General features: G+C 36.8%; 1 protein-coding gene across 32 annotated transcripts in view; it reads right to left on the bottom strand.

The window, feature by feature from the left end:
- Nucleotides 1-23,714, bottom strand: part of RIMS1 (regulating synaptic membrane exocytosis 1) — a 517,655-nt gene that overhangs the window by 410,712 nt on the left and 83,229 nt on the right. The gene's annotated exons all lie outside the window — the stretch shown is intronic.

Raw genomic sequence — 23,714 nt, 5'->3', positions numbered from 1 at the left:
GAGAGACTTTGTGGCCAGTTACTGTCTGGGACCTGTAGGCAAAACAGTCTTCTTTTCTCTCTTTTAAAATGATGGGGACTGAGTCTTAAAAACCTCTCTTAACAGATCATTCTGGTGTTATAACTACCTGAACACCAAGAAGCAGCTTTACCTATAACTAATCAACATCTCAACTGATTTTATTAAATCCAATTTCTCCTTAACAATCTTGTGTGTGTTTAGATTAAAAGAACCTGATTGAAGTGCACTTGCTCATTTAAATTCCAATTAGCAGTCCTCTGAAAGTGAAATGTGGCTCACACCTGTAATCCCTGCGCTTTGGAAGGCCAAGACCGGTGGACCGCTGGAGCCTAGGAGTTCCAGATAAATCTAGGAAACATGGTGAAACCCGATCTCTACAAAAGATACAAAAACTTAGCCAGGTGTGGTGGTGGGCACCTGTAGTCCCAGCTACCCGGGACACTGAGATGGGAGGATCACCTGAGCCCAGGAGGTTGAGGCTGCAGTGAGCCATGAGCTGTGATCATGCTACTGCACTCCCTACTGGGCAACAGAGTAAAACTGAGCCTCAAAAAAAATCAAAGGAAAAAAGAAGAGGAAGAGGAAGAAGAAGAAGAAGGAGAAGGAGGAGGAGAAGGAGAAGAGGAAGAAGAAGAAGAAGAAGAAGAAGAAGAAGAAGAAGAAGGAGAAGAGGAAGAAGAAGAAGAAGAAGAAGAAGAAGAAGAAGAAGAAGAAGAAGAAGAAGAAGAAGAAGAAGAAGAAGAAGAAGGAAGAAGAAGAAAAGAAGAAGAAAGAAGAAGAAGAGGAAGAAGAAGAAGAAGCGGAGGAGGAGGGGAGGAGGAAGAGGAGGAGGAGAAGAAGAAAAAGAAAGGAAGGAAGAAAGGAGAAAGAAAGAGAAAGAAAGAAAGAAAAGCAAGCAAAGAAAGAAAAAGGAAAAAAGATTAAACTATATTCTCCAGATAGGCCTTGGCTGTCATGCATAACATTCCTGGTGCAAATTGGCACCAATGATTCCACTGCAGTGGAGGCAAGTACCTCTGACAGTCAGGAAAACCCCACCCAAACTCCCTGTGTACCACTGGGCAGGATATTCTAATCTGACGTCTCCGAACCTCAATGGCATTACAGGTCATGCAAGGGAGCTGAATTAGATGATCCTTTCAACCTCTTTTAGCTCTAAAATCCTGACTTCTCTATTTCATATAATTTCTTTTTTTTTTCTTTTTCTTTTTTGAGATGGAGTTTCACTCTTGTTGCTGAGGCTGGAGTGCAGTGGCATGATCTCAGCTCACTGCAACCTTTGCCTCCCCGTTAAAGCGATTCTCCTGCCTCAGCCTCCCAAGTAGCTGGGATTACAGGCACCTGCCACCACGCCTGGCTAACTTTTTGTATTTTTATTAGAGACAGGCTTTCACCATGTTAGCCAGGCTGGTCTCAAACTCCTGATCTCAGGTGATCCACCCGCCTTGGCCTCCCAAAGTGTTGGGATTGCAGGCATGAGCCACTGGGCCCGGCCTATTTTATACAATTTTAAGGGTTAACATACAAGTAATTTTTTAAATAAGTAAGTTCTCATAACAATACATTTGTACTTCCCACTAGATATATGAAGTCTCTAAACTACAGTACTTTATTTCTCCCTTGTTAATGTAACATATAAAGGATTCTGCATTTCATTTGAGCACTAGACTGAAACTCTGTTATGAAATAGAATATCCTTAAAGCAGGAATCGGTCTGATATCTTTCATAATATTTAACCTAGTGATTTGTATACAGCATGTGCTTGTGTTCAATGACTAAATGAATACTAAATAAACTACACTCAATTTGGGGAATATTTGTTGATCACAGTCATTTGTATGACCTAAAAATACGGAAACAATCTGGGTTTCAGGATGTGCTACTAAAAAAGAATATGGCCAAGTAAATGATAAAGTAAACAGTATAGAATTAGGCATTTTTAAAAGACATGTTCAGATGTTCTGGGGAAATCGACATAAAATGCTGTTAAAAAACTAAAGTTTTTTTTTTAATTAAAAAGACAAGTGATTCATATAGTCCAGAGGCAATTTCAAAAATAAAGTCTGCAATTTAAAGGAAGGCATTTATAAAAATAAAGTGGTTACTATATTCCTTTCAGTATGGCTTAGTGAAGCAAGTCCTAGATAAAATAAATAGAATATAGCTGAGGCTGGTAATTTTGACCTTATAAAAAAACCATTGATCTTTCTGTATTCATTTTGTTTCCTCAAATATAGTTTGAGACCAAAATCTAATGTACATAAACATATTTTAGAGCATTGTTAGATATGCTTTCTTAGATGTGACAGCATTCTGTTATCTTAATTGTTTTAAAATATATTTTATGAAGCCTTATAAGACTGGTCTGCTATTATCAATAGATGATATTATTTGAGAATACCACTATCAAACTCGAAATGAAACCCACAGTCTTAACCATGTCCTGCATGACCTGGCCTAAGCCTGCTCCTCCAGCCTCACCCCAGGCCACACTAACTGTCGCTCAGAGTGTTCCAGGGACACGTTCCTTCTGATCTCGGAGCTTACTGCCCATCCTGTCAGGGACACCCGCATCCCAGCTTTTCCCAGACTGCTTCTCCTCACTTTTCAGCCCCCAGGTCTCTCATGGAAGCCATCTCTGATTTCTTTATTAAATTAGGCCCCTCTGGGCCTCTGCAGGCTGGAGGAGCAGGCTTAGGCCAGGTCATGCAGGGCACACAGAGACTGCAGGTTTTATTTCAAGCTTGATAGTGGCATTCTCAAATAATATCACCTGTTAATAATAGCTGACCACAGTCTTACAAGGCTTCATTAAATGTATTTATTTAATTATCTTTAATTCAATTTGTTTAATGAAACAAATTAAGTATAAAATGTGACTTTATCTTAAATAAAATTATGCCCTTGGAGCAAAACAAAACTTCAATGCCTGTAACCCTGTAGTGAGTGAAGCCTCACCGTGCAATTAAGTGCATTGTAAATAAGCTGCACGTATCAGTGTTTCATTCCAAAGGATAGGGAAGATGTTGTTAGTGAAGATTTCTGGAGCTTATGGAACATTTCTGGAGTTTGTGGAGTTTATGTCATTCTGGGTGACATTCAAATAAAACTGTGTAAATCTATATTTGTAAATATATAAATACATAAAATAAATAGAGGCTCTGATAGGAGGTAGGAATTAAATGAATAGGGGCAATGGTAGAGAATAGCAGAGGGGCCTACTTTAATACAGAAATCAGAGATGGATTCCATGAGAGACCTTGGGGCTGAAAAGTGAGGAGACACAGTCTGGGAGAAGCTGGGACGTGGGTGTCCCTGACACGATGGACAGCATGCTCTGAGATCAGAAGCCATATGTCCCTGGAACACTTTGAGTGAGGGTTAGTGTGGCCTGAGGTGGGGTTGGAGGAGCAGGCTTAGGCCAGGTCATGCAGGACACAGCAAAGACTGTGCATCTTATTTCGAGTTTGACAGTGGAATAGCTCCTATTCCATGATAGGGAGGGCCTTATCTTTCTAACTTACTGTTCTATTCCTGGTTGCTAGCATGGTACCTGGTATGTAGCAGATGCTCAACATATATCTACTGAATTAATGAATCGATCAATGATTACCACCAAATGTAATCAAGAAACTGTAGCACCTACATTCTTATCCATTTGGAATAAATTGATTGCAACTGTTTGCCAATATTTTGTTTGTAACTAATTGTAATTGCAATTTTTCTCATGCTTTGAGATGAGACAAATTAAGTATAAAATGTGAATTCATCTTAAATAAAGTTATGCCCTTAGAGCAAAACAAAACTTCAATGCAGGCTACCCCCTGGTGAGTGAAGCTTCACCCATGAAATTAAGTGCTTTGTAAATAAGCTGCACATATCAGTGTTTCATTCCAAAGGATAGGGAGATGTTGTTAGTGAAGATTTCTGGAGTTTATGGAACTTGAGGCAGTAATAATGACTGCCTATAATGAAAATAACAGTTAGCAAATATTGAGCACCTGTTATGTGCTAGTCACTGTACTAAAGAAGCATTATTTTTAATTTGAGTCAGTTTAATTAGAAAGTAATATATGCTTATTGTAGCAATTCAGGCAAGAGCAGTGTTCTAGTAGAATGATCTCCTCCTCTCCCTTCCCATGTGTATAATGCACCACTATTGACAATGGTATGCATATACTTCCATACTTCTTCCATTGTTTATACATTAGTCTTTGGTGTTGGATTTTTAAAGAGCTAGCTACAAACTGGTGTTGGCAATCCAGCTGCTCAGAGCTAGCGTACCTTTTATTAAGCTGTGCCTTTTCCTTACAAGTTGTTTAAAAATTGTTTAATAATCGGAATCAGTCCCACTTAGGCATGTCTATATGATGCTGTTGTATTAACAAATGGCCCCCACATGTAAATAGTAACATACAAATTACTTTATTCACATAAAAATATCCCGTTCCTATGTTTTCTAATAAAAAAATTAAAAAAAGTTACCAATAGTTGTAATAACGGTTACTCTGTATTACAGTTTGCTATAGGCCAGTCACAATTGTATAGTTTAATTAATTATTCCAACAACTCTCTAGGTTCACCCATTGTTTAGTTGAAGATGCTCAATTCTTTTCAGGAGCTCCTAAGAATAACAAGAATTTCACAGCAGGGCAATACCATAATTTATTCAGCCTTTTCCTATGGGTAGACATTCATGTTTTTCCAATTTATCACAGTAAACACTTTTTGTATATATATTATTACATACTGACATCTGATTTCTGCCTGAAATATTCCCAGAAATGGGATTACTAGCTCAATGAGTATACACAGGTTTTTTTTTTTTTAATTCCTAAGTAAAGAATTTCGGATTTTGAATTTAGTTCTCATGGACCCCAAAGAACTTGGATAGGCAAAGCAGAAACTGGATGGAATTTTGAATGAAAAGAATAAGATAGACAAGGAAATGGCAATAGGAAACAACAAGATGAACCCATGTGGCAATCAGGATTCAGACTCAGTAAAGCTGGTGGTATAATTTTGGGGCAATTAGATATGAAAAATTGGTTACTGAAAGCAGGCTAGCATGAATCTTGATGTCAACTGAAAGAATTTAGATTTGCTGCTATAGGAAGCAAAGAACCATTTATAATTATTATTGTGACATTTGCAATAATGGGACAAATGATTAAGCATCCTTTCAGAATTGGAAGAAAAAAAAAACTCCAGCAGTCTGCTGACCCACACATATTTGAGCATGGTGTTCTTTTCCAGACCATATGGACTTTGGCAGTCTTACTTTCCTTAGAAACTCCTTGAGTAACAGAACTAGAACAACACTCACTGTTCAAATGCAAATGCCTTCTCATCAACTCAAAATTGCTCCTATTATCAAGTTTGAGAAATATGACAACAGCAAAAGCCCTCTAAGGACACAATCAATGACACACCACAGGCAACTCTCTATTCCCAGCCCTTTCTTCTCTTCACAAAATGAAGCCAGAAAGGCTACTCAGCCAATCAACCTCAAACCCTTGACTAATAAGTCCACCTTCCTCCCAGTCTACATATCTTTGTTTTCTATTGTAGCCGACCCTTCTGGATTGATAATGATATTGTGTATCTCTCATCAACCACTAGATCCAGCCAAGTGTAGTCTTATTATAGCACAAAAGGTCAAGCCCCTAGGTATCTGTGGTGTTTGGTATTTGTTGTGAACTGAATGTTTGTACCGTCCCAAAATTCATATGTTGTAGTCTAATACCCAATGGGATGGTATTGGGAAGTGGAACCTTTGAGAGTTAAGTCATGTGGCAGAGCCCTCATAAATGGGATTAGTGCCCTGTATAAGAGGAGACACAAGAGAGTTTGCTTCTTCTATCTCTGCTCTCCGCCTGTGAGGACACCATATGAAGATAGCTGTCTGTAAACCAAGAAGAGGGTCCTCAACAGAACTTGATCAATTCTGGCACGCTGATCTCAGACTTTCAGCCTCCAGAACTATGAGAAATAAATGTCTGCTTTTAAAGCTACCTAGTCAAAAGCATTTTTTTAATAGCAGCCTGGAACTAAGATGACATTTTACAGAAGCCCCTAGGTTTATACAGTATCATTTATAACATAACAATTGCTCTACCAAAAAAATGTGGAGGAGCTTGACATGAAAGCAAGATAATCCATCACCTCTACCATATACAAAGTCTAACCACTCTGCATATTTCTCCTTGACTATTTTTACTTCTTCTGTATGTCATGTAAATATAAATATTCTCTATGGCTCCATCATTTATCCTCTTCTCCAAATACTCTGTAAACGCTATCATCTACACCCTGAGCATCAGTGTCACCTTAAGTCAGGAGCCCCAAAATTTTTAGACACAAATTCTGCCCAGAGTTTCAGACCCTTAGTTATGATTCCCTATTGGACATTTTTACTGAGTCAAAAGCACTCTCACACAGCAGCACCCTTGGGCTATTGCCCATTCCAACTGATTGATATTCATTCTAATGCAATGCCCACACTGGACTGGTGGAAAAATATTTTTCATATCATGCCTGGTCACAACACATCCAATTTAGAATATCCCAAATGGAATCCCTCAATTATTTCTACTGCTTCTTATCAACTACACATCTTTTGTTTCTCTCTCAGTTAATGGTGCCATCAACTCCATTGCCCAAATAAGAAACTTCAGAGTCATTTCTATTTTCTCCTCATTCAACATCTATATCCAGTCATGATGTCTAGTTGTTTCTGCACTAGATTCTTATTTATAATCCATGCTCTTCTCCCCACGACAAGGCATCATCAGTTTCTTGATCACACATTGCCATCACTCATCTGGCCTATTGCCTTAGCCTTCTATCTGGTTGTCCTAATTCCACCATCTCCATTTTCCTGATTTTGTCCACCAGAAATATTTAGAAATGATTCAGTCAGACGAGGAATAAGAAAAATCATGGTATGCATATTATTAAAACAAACAAACAAGCTTCCTATTATGAGCCATTCTTTGTGCTAGACATTATGGACACCATGAGAAAAGACCTAGTATCTCTCTACTGAGAGGGTGAAACATTAAAAAAAAACAAAACAAAAAAAAAACCCAAAGTTGTGATGGCTTCTTGACATCAAGTTAAGTTTGAATTTCTGATGTACAACAAATAATTTTTCAGTATACGTATGCCCAAGTATTGAATAAGACATACTTTTATGAAAAAAATATTAACTGTATCTGAAACTTAAATTTCATGAGGGTTGGTATTTTTACTTGCTAAATCTAGCAATTCTAAGTGTAATAAAGGATGACATATGTTAAAGTAAAGATATTCAAAGTATAGAACTACTACAAAGTAGAGAGACTAACCCTGCCTAGGAGGCATAAGCAGCTTTTGGAAAGAAATGACACTAGTTAAAGTGATTAAAAGAAGTTTACTGGTGTGTGTGTGTGTCCATACACATACATGTATGTCTCAGACATAGCGAGGGGCACTCCAGGCAGAGCAAAGAACATTTACAAAGGCAAGAAGGAGAGACTCAACAGAGTGTGTTTGCAGTGGTGTGCTGATAAATGTTTAACGGCTGTTTCTCAAAAACTAAATAAATAAAAACAGAAAAGAAAAAAGAAAGTACCAATTACTGAATTATAGGGTTTGTCAATTTCCATGGTGTAAATACTCCCACCCAAGACATATTTCAAACTTTAAATAGGATGTTACTTTAACATGGAATTGGTAAAAGATGTGTAGTGCAGTATTTCCATCATGAAGATATAATATATAATGGACGTACATAACTCAAGAGCATAGACCGTGACATGTATCAAAATAATTAGGAAGTTGGTGAGTTGAGAATTTACCTTTATTTTAATATAATTTATCTATTTTATTTTATTTTAGACAGGGTGTCACTCTGTTACCCAGGCTGCAGTGCAGTGGTGTATCATAGCCCACCATAACCTTGAACTCCTGGGCTCAAGTGACCCTCCCACCACAGCCTCCCGAGTAGCTGGGACTACAGGCATACGCCACCATGCCTGGCTAATGTTTTATTTTTTAATTTTTTTGGAGACAGAAGTCTCACTATGTTGCCCAGGCTAGTCTCAAATTTCTGGGCTCAAGCAATTCTCTTGCCATGGCCTCCCAAAGAGTTGGGATTACAAGCATGAGCCATCACGCCCAGTCATAATTCAGTTTTAATAATAGCCCTATTTAAACTAGATTGCAAACTTTTTGAATATCTAACAGTTGACTCTCCCAAGCTAGTATGGGCTGTCTCATGTACATTGCTGTGTGCTGGTGAACTACAATCTGTATTGGTGGAGTACAAAGTGCTTGTGTGAAGGAGGAAGAGTGTAGGAGTGCTAAGGAATAGGGAAGGGGAGGATGTTGGACCTTCCTTTTATACCACCCTCATCAGCTTATAGATAGATGGATAGGCAATAATGATGATAGATACAAACATAATAGATAGATAGATATGTACATACATACATACATACATACACAGATGGATACATAGATATGAAGGTTTACAATCTCAACTTACAGGACTCAACTTACAATGTTCTGCTTGTTTCTATGCAATGAAATAAAAAGAGCACCTGGAAACAGACGTCTGAGTAATAGCTCCATCAAGTACTGGTAACCAGTTTGAGCATTAATTTTCTCAAAGCACAAAGTATAATATAATAATGCCTTCTTCTCTGGGAAAAAAATTAACTAAGGTTTAATGTGTTGAGGGCTTGTAAATTATAAATTGCCAGATAAAAAATTTTAGTATCACTGTGGTTTCTACATTTTTTTCATAAGATTGTGCATTTGCTGCTTCTGTAAAAGGTAGAGACACAGCCCTATTTGTCACAGTGTAGCTCCAGCAGTACAGTTTTTTTTTTCTTTTCCTTCAAAGATCATCCTCTTAACATTAGCTTTGAGTCCCTCTAGGCATGTCCACAACCTTTACTTCCCATTTCCCTTTCTGTGCCTCCTTCTATTTCATCTAAGAATTATTTAGCATTTCAGAATAGAGAGATGTTTTTTAAGCCTTTTTGCATTCTTCTCAGGCTGATAGAAACATATTAGAGAAATCCAATGTTCAATTAAAAATACAGTTTCCTTGTCTCTAATACATTCTGGTTATAGCTATTGAAATAACCAACTATACTTACAATTGATTATACATAAATCAATCAATAAGTAAAAATTGACATATTTCATAAGTTACAGAATGTTACTGAAAGCATGTGGAAACCTATGATAAACACATAATAGCAATTAGCAAAGATAAGATAAATGCCATGAAATCCAGACATTGGAATTTAGGCTTCACATAATAGGCAACAGCAAACCAAAATACATTTTTTAATCAGACAGTAATATGATAAAAATGGAATTTAAGAAAGAACATCTTTTAAATATACAAGATGGTTTGCTATGTAAGTAGCTTCTTCATATTTGTACTTAAAATTTATCCACGATTTATTTCCCCCAAGTTTTGTGTAGTTAGTAGACATAAAATCTGTGCAGAAAAAACATAAATCAGTCCCTGTGCTCCACATCTGAGCATTCAGGACAGTCTGGAAAGAAAACAAAGAAGATGGCAAGTAGTCATTTCTCTTGTTGTGTATTCTGCAACATCCCTCTTCTGGTAACCACATCTGATGACTTATTTACTTTTAACTGAGAATTTACTTAGGCTGGCTGTACAATCTCAAATTTTCTTAAAAGAAAAATGTCATAGTCCCTATGCCAATGTTGAAAGAAAAGAAAAAAAAATCAAGTTTATGTCAATAATAAAAAACCCTTTTTTTCTGATTATACAATACTGACTGGGCCTTTCCCTGTATAACTTAATCTCTAAACTTAATATTTAAATGAGAAATAGAAAGACAGACCAAGTGTGAGAGTGAGAGCATAAGCACGCTCTTGGTGGTTTCATTCTGGTATCCAATCCCACTTAAGAACCTATTGACCCTTTTTTACAACAATTAGGAAAATAATAGAGAACTAAAATAGAGCTCATAAACTTACAGCAGATCCAAGAAACACACAAATAAGAGGTAGAACATAATGTGTGCTCTAGGAAGGCAGGTATAACCAAAGCTCAGGGAAGAAAAAATTTTGGTGAAGGGGGTGGTCAAGTACGTTTTGGAGGAAATTGTTTTGGAGCAGAGACTTGAGTCACAGGCAGGATTATCATTGGTGGAAAAAGAGGAGTGGGTGAGATATTAAAACAAGCAGTGGCAAAAGCTCAGGGTGGAAATAGAAGGGAAGGACATCTTCAATGAGTAGGGAATATTGTGGTTTTGTAAAACATTTAGACCAGAGAAGTTAGTGTTGAAGAGAAGACAATCAGGCACTGTGCAGGCAGGACTTAATTTATACATGGACTATTGGACCTAAAGGCCTTCAGAGAGGGCAGGTGCTCTGAGCAAAGCTGGGTGGGATGAATTAGACTAGCAAAGGAATAGAAGACAAAAGGCCAAGGGGTATCCAACCCCATGCAAAAAGGAGAGCCTGAAATATGAGGATGGGAGTGAGAACTGACAGAAGGAACAGATGTGAGACGATTCAGAGATTCAGAATTAGACCTGACAGGACATAGTGACTGATTACACTTAGGGAGCACACAAGGAAGTGGGGAGCTGAAGATGACTCAGGGGTTTCCCATCTGCATGACTGTGAGAATGGAAATGTCATAAATAGATGAGAGAAGGTGAAGAAGGATGCATGAGTGTGATTGTGCTTGGGTTTGTTGGGGTGTGATGTGGAAGGAAATACTGAGCTCAGTTCCATTTTAACTTGGAACAAACAACATAATATTTGAGCACCCTTATGTGTAAAGTAGCATGCACTGTAGAAGGCAAGAACTTTAAATTTTGTGTTAATACCTACAGTCACACACACCCTGAAATAGAACTCAAAGTCACATGTTTTCCAAGCCTGAACATTTCTCATAAATGTGGCCCAAGATTATCAGCTGAGGTATCATACTAACAAGGTCTCATAGTAAAATAAGACTGCAAAGAACCAGTCCAAGTATTTTAACACTTTTAATGCTTCAAAGGATAATAGAAGGTGGAAATGGCTCCCTGGAATTGCATGGAAATGCAGAGTTAGAAAAATCAAAGTGATAAAATGAAAGATGCCTTTATTCTCCTCCCTGATCCTCCATATCCTCTACTCCATAATGTTTAGCGGCTTGGTTTGCCATTATCAATAAGGGAGATAATATAATCCATCTTGAAATCATTTGTCAATTGGCATTCAGTATTCAAATCAAATCAAATCATAGTTCAAACCAAAAAAAAAAAGCAATTTATATCAAGTTCCAATGGCATAGCTTAGTAGTATGCATTATAGTACACCAATGACTTCCCCGCAATACAGTCTCTTTCTTCAAGAGGTGAGCACTGCAGGTGGGGAGACAAGGCAAAAGAAATGAAAAAGTGAATGATTTAAAAAAAAAATAAACTAAGGCAACCAGAGAAAACATATCCCAAGATAGCACACGACTTACTGCCAAATGACTAGTGCTCTTTAAAAGTATTGCCGGATTAGAGATTAAACCCCCTTTCTGCAAGCAAAATAAAGAAGAGCCTTCATGGTTCATAAATAAGGAAACTTAGATGAAAACATTACCAATGGCAATTTTGTACATTCTCTGTCAACTTTCATCTTTTCTATGAATTTTTTCTAATGTGGGGTGAATACCACAAAGAGTGTGACCTACTCACTGATTATATATTATGTCTACCATATTAGAATGAATTATTTGAATTAAGAATCCTATGGTATTCTTGTATTCTAACCCCACTAGATCCTAGCCCAAGATTGAGCAAGAAGAATGCTGCCAATGAATCCTGACCTGAATAGTTAAAATGAATAACCAGAAGTTAGTGGGTAAATGAATGTGATTATTAGTGGGTAGATGAACATGAGCAAATGATTTTCTTTTATGTGCCTCAGTTTCCTCATATGTAAAATGGAGACAGTAACAATACTTTATAAAGTTTCATGAGGGTTAAATGCACATAAAGTGCCTAAAACACAACAGCATATAATTGCAGTTATTGTTACCAGAGTTGATAGAAAATCAGCAAAAAGCTAAAATTAGACACTCTTCTGCTTTAATCTTATGCAGAACTTAGACTGGTGAGAAGTTTTGAAAATTTAGATGTGTGCTCTTCTTCTTTTTGATGTTCCCATATGGAATGATTCTTTCCATTGTGCCACAGAATCTTCTTTTCTGTGGATTTCTCTCAGGAATCAGAAAAGAAATGCATACTTTAGGAATGTAATTCCCTAGAAGTACTTGCCTTTTCTATCCTTATTTTTTATTAACTCTCCTTTGGTAATTCCCGGTCCCAAAATCTCAGAAAATTTTTGTCTTATCTCTTACTTGTCCCTTTCATAACTACATCCACTTGTCATTAAGGCGTACCAGTTTCTTCTTTCAAATGTCTCTCTCATCCATTTTTTCTGGAGTCATTGCCATTATTCTTACTATTATTAGCCATGTCTCATCTATTTTAATCATCTACTAATTGGTCCCTTTTTCTCCAGGAATGCCGTACGCTCATCCATCATGCATATTCCTGAAAAATTCATTATCCTGAAACTTTCCTTTCAACTAGATAGCTCCATGTTCAGATACTTTGGTGTCTCCCTTCAGAGTAAAATCCATTTATCAAAGCTGGACTTCAAGGACATTCATAAACTGGCCTCAACCGCCTTTCACAGGTTTGTATTCCTCCAACTCATTGGCCAAATATGCTTTTCAAATCAGACTATATATTCAATGTCCCCCTTGCCTGACGGCTTCATTCTGACTCCTGAACTTTTACCCACATTAATAATGTTTAAGATTTGTTATACATATAATACATGAGTGCATTCATTTATTCACCATTATCATTTTCCACTAAATGCACATTAATTCACTGCATGCTTTGCCCAAGGTCCTAGGCATTATCTTTTTCTTTTATTTAATATCTTCCTTCTCACACTAGTGCAGTAGCCAGTGGGTACCGATCTCAGTTGCCACCAGTAGAGTCCACACCACCATTATATTTTGCCTCCTTTGGCTATAAGCTTCCTGTTTTTTCACAACAACCAACTATTTTCTTGGCACGGGCAGACTGTTCTCATCCTGGACAAATGACTCTGTAGAAGAGCAGAGGAAATAGCAGTGATTCACAGAGTAACCAGGCTGAGCCCTGAGGCACAGCAACTTTCTAATAATAATATTGCCAATATTTATTTATCCTTGCAATATCCGTACATGAGTTTTGAAAGAGAGGTCCAATTCAGTGATATTCACATTAATTTTGACTTATAAAATTATCACCCATCCCATCTAATCTTCATTTTTACTGAGCATATTAGTGGTACATATCAGTGATTCTAAATCAAGAGAATATGCCAAAATCACTTAGGAAAATTTTCCAAATACACGTTTCCTGGCTACCCTACTCATGCATAGTAAGGAGCATTTGATACATAATGGGGTAGTATGTCATGGAATATAAACTTCTAAAAAGTGATTCTATGCATTTTTACATCATTCCCCTGAATAAGAAACATACAGAGATAAAGATACAGTCTATGTTTTGAGAGGATTGACCAAAAAAATTGTTCTCAAATTGTGTCAAGTACACTGTAAGATCATGGTAAATATTTGTTAAATTAACAAAATAAATGAATAATGTAGAGATTTTTCACTGCTATTTGAGTAGAATATATGAACAATATTTATATAGTACTTTATGGAATACACAATGCTGTCATGTATATGTCTAAAATTTCACGGATTTTCAGGTCTAGAGTTCAGTTATCTTCCCCTGTCCTGCTGGGTGACCCTGGGTCAAGCCACTAACATAGGTCATGTTTTGTCTTCCATATGCCAGCCAAGTACAAGCATCATCAAATCTCAGTTGTTGCCACATCATGTGGCTTAATGTAAAGCTGCCATTAAATACACTCAATCAAAAGTCTGCTTGGGCTTGCATGACCTTAGTTACATACACATACACACACACACATACATAGTAGAACTACTTAAGTTCTACTCTTCCAGAACTAAATGCTTTTAATAGTCAAGAAATTGAAGAGGGCACCATCTTCTCTGAGCATTCAGAAAGAGAAAAACACAATATTATCATTAAAATAGCTATGGCAGAACAAGGGGCTTTGTAAGACTTTGTGAATTGGCATAGAACGATTTGCATAAGCCAGCAAATCATATAAAAAGAATGAAGACTATAAAAGCCACACAATTTTTTAAAATTCTGTCACTTCCTAATTATAACTATGAATTGGAAATGTCAGTGTTCCTAGAATTCTCTATTTTCAAATTACTGGCTCTACTGACTTTATTCTAAAATGCGAAAACATTTTTTTTCCTAGTTGGACATTTTTTCTAATATCAATAGAAAATTGATATTGATCCCTACTGCAGGTGGTAATACAACTATAGCCTGTGACATTAAACATCTCTTATTTTATGTGAAAACAACTTTTAACGAAGCAAGAAATTAAAACTCAATGCAATTTTGTTATAAACATGGCTAAAAATAGTATAGAGAAGGCCTGTCTCAGAAAAATAACTTCATTCATGATAAAATATATGACTAAAAGATCCTTTGCATATGACATATTCTTTTTCTTCTTGACTGGATTTTACTCAGTAAATGAGATATATTTTTAAAAGGTGCAATATTTGTATCTAGCATATATTTTAAAAATCAGTTTCTTCACGGGTATCCAAACACCTAGAAAATTATTGAATCTTCTGTCCCAACAGACTATCAGAGTAAAAAAAATCACAATAAAAAATTTTAAATAAGTTTAAATAAGTGGAAAAATCTAGCACTTTCAATTTTTATTCAATTTTACTTTCATAATTTTTGTCTTCAATATTTGAAGTGCTATATAAGTATACCTACAGTAATACAAGTGAGATTTCTAAAGTATTCAACAATAGATACCATTTAAGATACAATTGCATCCATAGTAGGATGCTTAGGATTTCATGAGAAAATATGTACATATGCATTCCGCATTCAAAGAACAGTGACCCTCTTAAGCATATTAGAGATTAGACATACGATTAGAGCCTCCTCCCCTTAGTGCACAGAAGTTCCTCTTCTCTATTCTCCCTCACTGCTTTCAAAACTTCATGACTTTTGGCATGTGGCCAAATTCCACATGCTTCATCTCAGCTGCCACCAGTAGAGTCCAGACCACCATTATATTTTGCCTTAACTGCCACAACTGTCTCCTAAAAGTTCTCTTTCCTTACAACCCGTTTGCTATGCAACACTGGATCATGATTCCCCCTTCTTTAAAGTGCTTTAAGGGTTTCTCAATATAAGTCTTAGATAAAATCCAAAGACCCGCAAGAGCTCTAGGATGGAACCCTTGCTTGTCTCAGCCATTGCCCTCTTTCTCCTCACTTGCTTTCTCTGGCCTTCTTTACTTCCCTAAACATGATACTCTGTTTTCCACATAAAGACCATTTCACATACCATCATCCTTTCTGCCTGGAATTCCCTTTTCCTGGCTCTTTACAGGGCTGATTTCTATCTTTCAAGTCTCTTTTTAAATGTCACCTCCTCTTAGAGCCTTCCTTGAGCAGTCTTTCTAAATAGTTTTCCCAGTGTAGCTCTCTTTCATTGCATTCAGGTTAGGCCTTTGTTAAAATAGAAGGGTTTTATCATCTATTTTTGTTTGTTGTTTAGATTGTCTCCTCCCATACCCCAAGCTTTACAAGGACAAAGACTCTGCTTTGTTCATGATAATATCCAGGGCCTGGCAATATGCTATGCACACAGTACAAACTAAATATTTGTTGAAGAGAGAATAAATAGGCCAATTCATTGCATAAAAGCAGTGAATTGTTTCCTCTACTGCATACTCTTCCACCAGTTGAAGAAATTCATTTCTCTTCCTTTTAATGCTATCTTCTCAGCCAAAGCTGTTTTAACAGTGAAGGAAAGACCACATGGCTCAGCAGCAGCAAGGGTGCAAGAGCTCCCAAAACAGAGAAAGGTGGGCCAGTTTCCAATGTTTATAGGGTCTTTCCCAGACATTGAGAGAAATTATATTCATGATGGGGATGTGTCTGAGGTGGTAACAGTCTACAAGTGGATTATCCATTCTTTTGTGTTGTCCCTGACATTTCTGCCATCCGCTATTGTAGGACACAGAGTTGTGAACATTAGACCACGCAGTCTGAAGATCATGTCTAGTATGCAGAGCTTAAAGTCATAGAGAAATAATGACAAGAGCTTTCATCCAACTATTCACAATATCAAAGACCCATTCACACTTTTGTTTAATCTTTTAATTGATGTAAGACATAAATCTGAGATGTGATTATAAATAAGAAATCATATTTTCAAGCATAAAAATATATATTTCCTAAACTGCTATGGGAAAAGTATACACACAAACACATGTATAAAAACACACACATCATATATAAAAACTATCTCAAAATGAATCAAAGACCTAAATGTAAGATCTAAAAGTATAAAACTCTCAGAAGAAAACACAGGGGGAAATCTTAATGGCATTTGATATGAGAATGATTTCCTGGATGCAAGACCAAAACCACAAATAACCAAAGAAAAAATAGATCAATTAGACTTCATCAAAATTAAAAACTTGTGCTTCAAAAGTACTATCAAGAAAATGAAAAGACTATTCACTAAATGGGAGACAATATTGCAAATCATTTATGTGACAAAGATCTTCTATCCATTACATGTGAAGAACACTTATAACTCAAAAATAAAACAGACAAATAACTCATATTTTGAAAGACAGATCATCCTTAAAGAAAACCCAATTTTATTCTTAAAACGGAAGAAAATATTTTGATAGATATTTCTCCAAAGAAGATATAGAAATAGCCAATAAGCCCATGAAAAGTTCATCAATATCATTATTCACTAGGGAAACACAAATGAAAACCACAGTAAGACACTACTTTATACCCACTGGGATGTCCATAATATAAAAGACAGACAATAACAAGTGTTAACAAGAATTTAGGGAAATTGGAATTCTCTTATTGATAGGAATGTAAAATAATGCAGCTACTTTGAAATACAGCTTAGCAGGTCCTCAAAAAGTTAAACATACAGTTACCATATGACCCAGCAATTTTATTCCTAGGTATATACTCAAGAGAATTGAGAACATCCATATCCCCAAAAACCTGTACCTAAATGCTAATAGCAATATTATTAATAATATAGTCAAAAAGTAGAGACAATCCAAATGTCCATTAACTGATGGATGAATAAACAAACCTGATATGTCGATACAATCACTGGGCAATAAAAGGGATAAAGTACAGATACAAGCTCTGAGTCTAGAAAACATTATACTAAATGAAAAAAGCCAGATATAAACAGACACATATAATATGATTCCATTTATAGGAAATGTTCAGAATAGGCACACTCATAAATATAGAAAGTAATGGTTTCAGATGCTGTATTTTGAGGAGAATGGGGTAATGAAAGCTAAAAGGTATGAAATTTCTTTTTCAGGGTGATGAAAACATTCCTGAATTACATAATGATGATGGCTGCACAGCTTTTTGAAAACCACTAAATTGTACTCTTTAAAAAGGTGAATTGTATGGTATGTGCATTGTATCTCAATTTTTTAAAAACAGGTAATCACCAGCAAAAACTACAAACAAAACAAAACATCAGAATTTACTGATTCATGTACCATGATTCAATTTACTCCTGATAATGTCACCTTCCACAGAAAAGCAAACATAATTTGGCTAAGCATAGTTTTTCCTTGGCTATCATATTCTCTTTCTGGATTTTCACCTTCAAATTCTAACTTTATTAGTTCTAGGGTGACCAACCATTCAGTCTGCCCAGGTCTAACAGAAGTTCTCAGGACATGGGAGTTTTAGTGCTAAAATACGGAAAGTTCCAGAAAAACCGGGACAAGTTTGTTTTTGCATGACATTGCATAATTTTCTTAAGTCCTCCAATCCTCGGTTAAGTACTGGTTATACCCACTATAGACTGTTTATTTTTTGTATATATGAAATGTTTATATATTGACAGAATTTTTAATAACATATGATGTTTATCACCTAGTCTATGCAAAACAATGACATAACACTTATGTCTCGATATCACTGGTGTCTGGCTTTTTAAAAAAATTTATTTTTCCATAAGTTATTGGGGTACAGGTGGTATTTGGGTTACATGAGTAAGTTCTTTAGGTGGAGATTTGTGAGAACCTGGTGCACCCATCACCCGTTTATATTCCTTCCTTTTATCTCTACACCTCCTCCCAATGCTATTTCACTTGTTTTAATGGTTTATGTTATAAGGTAATTGCTTACAAATTAATGTATCTTTTCTAAGTCTCTCCTGAGTTTGAAATAGAATAGCCAACTGTTTTCTGAGTGTTGCAATTGGAGATTTCCTTGGCTACTAATACTCGAATCTAATGCTGTGTGTAAACCTGCCTTAGTGCCTAAATTAGCTCTCTTCTTGATTTTATCATATCCATTTAATCTCTTGAGCTAAAATGACTTATCTTGCCTCCTTTGTTTTCTTATCACATCTAATGAATCACTATACTCTAATTATACCACACATGAAATTTTCTCAAATCTTCTCTACTTCCTGCCTCTCCTACCTGGTCCCCCTAACATATGTGCCTGAGACTGAAGAGTAGCCAAGTCTTTCTCGGACTTTTTAAATCCATGATAACTCTGAAAAACACACAAAAAAGATTATTTTAAATCAAATTTCAAAATAAAACGCAGTATTAAAAGTAAAACCAAAGCCAAGGTACGAGTTGCTTATTTTCTCCAAATTAGATAACTGTCCTATTCTTCTGATGCAGTACTTCCTGCCTCTGATCTTTCTCCCTCTTTAACACACTTACACCTATACGCACCCCCACACACAAATTCCCACCCACCCACGAAACCACATACACAGATACACACACACTGCAGTGAATTCCTATAATTTTATGTTACCTTGGCATCCATTTTAAATATAAATTGAACGTTCTCATACCAGAAGCAGAGTTTAGCCACCATTGGCACAGCTGCCAGTTCTCTGCCTCCTCCCTGTTCCTTGAGGTGATCAATCCAGATCTACCTCATACAACTGCCTCCTGGTGAAACAACTTCCCATGGGACAGCTAGTTACAAGATATGTGATTTGCCCACTGACCCCCAACACCTCCCCAGATATGCCACAGGGACCACCTCTCAGTACAGCATGACTCCACTGAGCTAGTGCCCCCTTGCTCTATCTACACTGACCAATTAGAACTCCATGAGGAAAACCTGCGTGGGTAAGAGCCTGGACACCAGTAAAGGCTCTGGCCTATGAGTCCCTCACTCTCTCTCTCTTGCTCTCCACTAGCTAGTTGCACGTGTATTTCTAAGACAGCTCCCAGCTTCCTATTGGCCCTTGGAGGTATGCCGGCCCCTTCTCGCCAGGATCTATCAGTGACACACTGCTTCTGTTATTTCATGTGTTTTATTGTGTTGCCTCCTCTGTGTCTCACTTGACTGACACACCTGAACCTAACTCTCCTCCTAGCCAGGGCTCTCCTGGACAACTCTCCTGACATCTTGGTAGGAATAAACTGGACACAGGTCAGTTAAGAGCCACAGGGGTATCTGCCATTATGAACAAGTTTCCTTTGAGAGGGGCATTTGGTCACAGGTCAGTCACTTTAGCATTAGGCCGTTCACAAAGATGAAGAACTATTCCATGAAAGGCACACTGTAAACATCCATGACCACCCACCTGGAGCCCCATTGACACAGGGCTAGAGTTTATAGCCACTGTTGAGAGAGACCTTAAGACCAAATAAGAACAATACAATGCATACAGATTCCAGTAGTCAGTATATGGTTTAAATTACCCCAGCACAACCTGATGTTCTGGGTCTCAGGGTACTTGTTTTCTGCTTCTGGAAGATGGTACCTAAATTTACATACCTACTAAACTATTCAGTCTTTAAAATCCATATTACTGGCTGGGCGCAGTGGCTCACACCTGTAATCCCAGCACTTTGGGAGGCCAAGGTGGGTGGATCACGAAGTCAGGAGTTCAAGACCAGCCTGACCAACATGGTGAAACCCTGTCTCTACTAAAAATACAAAAAGTAGCTGGGTGTGGTGGCACATGCCTGTAATCCCAGCTACTTGGGAGGCAGAAGAATCACTTGAACCCGGGAGGCAGAGGTTGCAGTGAGCTGAGATTATGCCACTGCACTCCAGCCTGGGTGGCAGAGCAAGACTCCGTCTCAAAAAACAAACAAACAAAAAATCCGTATTACTGTTGCAGCTCTGTAAATCCTTCCCTGACCACATCAAGCCCAAACAGAATAAATCATTTTCTCTTTTTAAATGCATTTTAGTATTGTATTTATTATTCAGTATTATAATTTATTTGATTATCTAACTATCTTCTCCTCCCCCAACTTGAGAAGAAACTCTTAAGAAAAAGATTCTATCTCATTTATATATCTCATTTTTCTATCTTATACCCAAGGAATAGCAGGCATATGACTCAATTCATTGAACTCCAGTAATATCTTGATATATTTATTACTTTGATTAAGTGATGACAACTCAGGCAGCATGCTTAAAATATGACTGAGTGACATTTTAACAATAACTTAAAAGGAACACTTGGATAGTTTATGTACATAGTTATCAAAAATATAAAGTATATTGACATGTGTATCCATCAGTCTAGACTTGCATAATAGAATACACCAAGTGATATGAGTACTATCACCCTGCTTCCTGTCTCTCTACCAACTACTCTTTTTCTTTTTCCCTACTCGGTTGAGCTTTTAGAGAAAGTCATGTACATTTACCCTCTCCTTTTCCTGACTTCTCATTTCCTCCTCAAGCCTACAGAAGTACAGCATTTCCACCCACTTATATATTGAAAATGCTATGGTAAATGCCACCAATGGCCTCTATATGACCAAAACCAAAGCACACTTTTCATCCCTTATTTCTTGATTTTCTGCTGCATTTAACACTGTTGGGCATTCCCCTTGAATCCCTCTACTACCTTGGCTTCTGGTTCTTTAACTACTACTTCTTGGCTGAGTTGGGGGACCCTCATACTTTACCCATTCCTTAAACATTGCTTTTACCTAGGGCTCGCTCTTATTTTTTTTTCTATGTATCCTGTGGTGATGTCATCTATTTCCCCAGTTAACTGAGTGCTAAAGGTTAACAGAGCCAACCTCTTGTTAGATATATATGCTTGGATAACTTACAGGTATTACAAAATCACTATATGAAAATCTGAACTCACCACTGTCCATCTGATATGGTTTGGGTGTGTTCCCAACCCAAATCTTATCTTGAATTCCCATGTATTGGCGGAGGGACCCAGTGGGAGGTAATTGAATCATGAGGGCAGGTCTTTCCCATGCTGTTCTCATGATAGTGAATAAGTTTCATGAGATCTGATGATAACATGAGGGGGAGTTTCCCTGCACAAGCTCTTCTCTTGTCTGCTGCCATGTGAGATGTGCCTTTCACCTTCCAGCATGATTGTGAGACCTCCCCAGCCATGTGGAACTGTAAGTCCAATAAACCTCTTTATTTTGTAAAATGCCCAGTCTCAGGTATTTCTTTATCAGTAGCATGAAAACAGGCTAATACACCATCTATGCCTAGATTTGGTTTACAGCTTTAATTCAACTTCTTGGTAGTGGCTCTTAGTCACCCAAGCCATTAATATGGTAATCCCCCTAAACTCTTTCCTTAAAACCCATATTCAATTGGCAATCAAGCATTGCCCATTTTACTTCTCACTTAGCTCTTGAAACGTCTCCTTCTCATAACCTCTATTACTCCTTCCTCTAAGTTAAGACCTTATTATCTTTCCCTGACCTATTGCAATAATTTGTTAATTGATTTACTTGTCTCTAGTTTTGCCCACTTCACATTCATAGTCCATTTTCCCTACTTCTCTCAAAGCAAATAATACATATTATCTATACACACACATCCACTGATAAAGCAAATCTGATTATGCCATTCCTCTAATTAAAACCCATTAATGCAATCCTCATAACTGCAATGTTTATTAAATTTTATATTTTGACACAGTTACCATATTGAGAAATCTAAGTTCTGTCCTAAAATACTAACCTGGGAGGCACTCATATTTTCTATTTTCTTTTATTTTTTAAAAATATATTAAAAGAGGTCTGGTCACTAGCCTCTATTGATTTTCAGACCCACTGAAAATCATAAATTACAAATTTAAAAATACTGATCTATAAGCTAAATCCTGTCCTCAATTACCCTCTCCCAATTTATTTTTGTCCTTTCCATGTTAACCTAAAAAGGGATTTATGTGGCTATGGAGAGTTCCATTCACAAACATTACTCTCTACAGAGAATCAGCTATCATAAGGAATGAAAGCAAACTTTAAATTCTTCAAGTCACTGGCAGAGAAGTTCATTATTTTAAACAGAAAAGAATTGAGTGAGCAAAGAGACTGTCAAAAAGCAGGACCCAAAGAATCTATAGTTGCTTCTTCTCGGCCACTAAACTCAAAGAGCCACAGGGAAGTTTCCACTAGGTGCAATTAAAGTGACGACAGATTTCTACAACTGTGAAGGTGAAAACAAAGTAAGAGAAAAATTATCTAATGTCTTGTTTTGGAGGATGGCAAATGCTAGTTCATATCTAATAATGTGTAATTTAAAATGAACTTTGGAATAGGTGAGACCAATTAAAATGAAACCTCGATACGTGGAATATAAAGAGATTTTTAAATCAATGTTAATTCCTCAAAGAATTTGAATTCTAAAATAAATAAAATGTTTTCTAATTCCTAGAATATAAGATGAAAACTGGGGATGTAAGTTTTCTATGAATTATCCAAAAAGTTCCATCATACAAAAATGGCTTTACATACAGTCAGAATATCTATAGGCAAAAGAAAAATGACAACATCATTTAAAGTACTTCTTCCAAGTTTGTACTTTTTAAAATGTAATTATCAATCATTTTTACTGTTGCTAATTCAAAACTATTTTTATTTCTTGGAAAATACTGATTAAATGTGGAAGATGATATTCAAGTATACTTATTGGGGTAAAACCTATAACACCTATTAAGCCTCCTGAAATTTACCACATTTCATATCCTAAAACATAAATAATTTTAAATGATATGTTACTGTATGTAATATACAAAATATAAGCATTTCAATGACCAAATAAAGGGTAAAGCAGGGAGTAGAGAAGAAATCAAATCAGTCAACTCTGAGTTTCAAATGTGAATGAAACTCTTTCTGTTGGTCATTTAATTAATCATTAGGATCTACACTTAAGAATTCAATAATAAAAATGAAACTAGATGGACAATCCACTTTTGTTTTTGTTTTTGTTTTTGTTTTTGTTTTTGTTTTGAGACAGGGTCTCACTCTGTCACCCAGGCTGGAGTACAGTGGCACGATCTTGGCTTACTGCAGCCTCCACCTCACAGGTTCAGGTGATTTTCCTGCCTCAGCCTCCCAAGTAGCTGGGATTACAGATGCCCACTACCACGCCCAGCTAATTTTTGTATTTTTAGTGGAGACGGGGTTTCACCATATTGGCCAGGCTGGTCCCAAACTCCATACCTCAGGTGATCTACCCGCCTCAGCCTTCAAA

Source organism: Pan troglodytes, chromosome 5 (assembly GCF_028858775.2).
Source record: "Pan troglodytes isolate AG18354 chromosome 5, NHGRI_mPanTro3-v2.0_pri, whole genome shotgun sequence".
Taxonomy (NCBI): Eukaryota; Metazoa; Chordata; class Mammalia; order Primates; family Hominidae; genus Pan; species Pan troglodytes.
The sequence above is the reverse complement of the archived record's forward strand: the minus strand, read 5'-3'. Positions and strand labels throughout refer to the sequence as shown.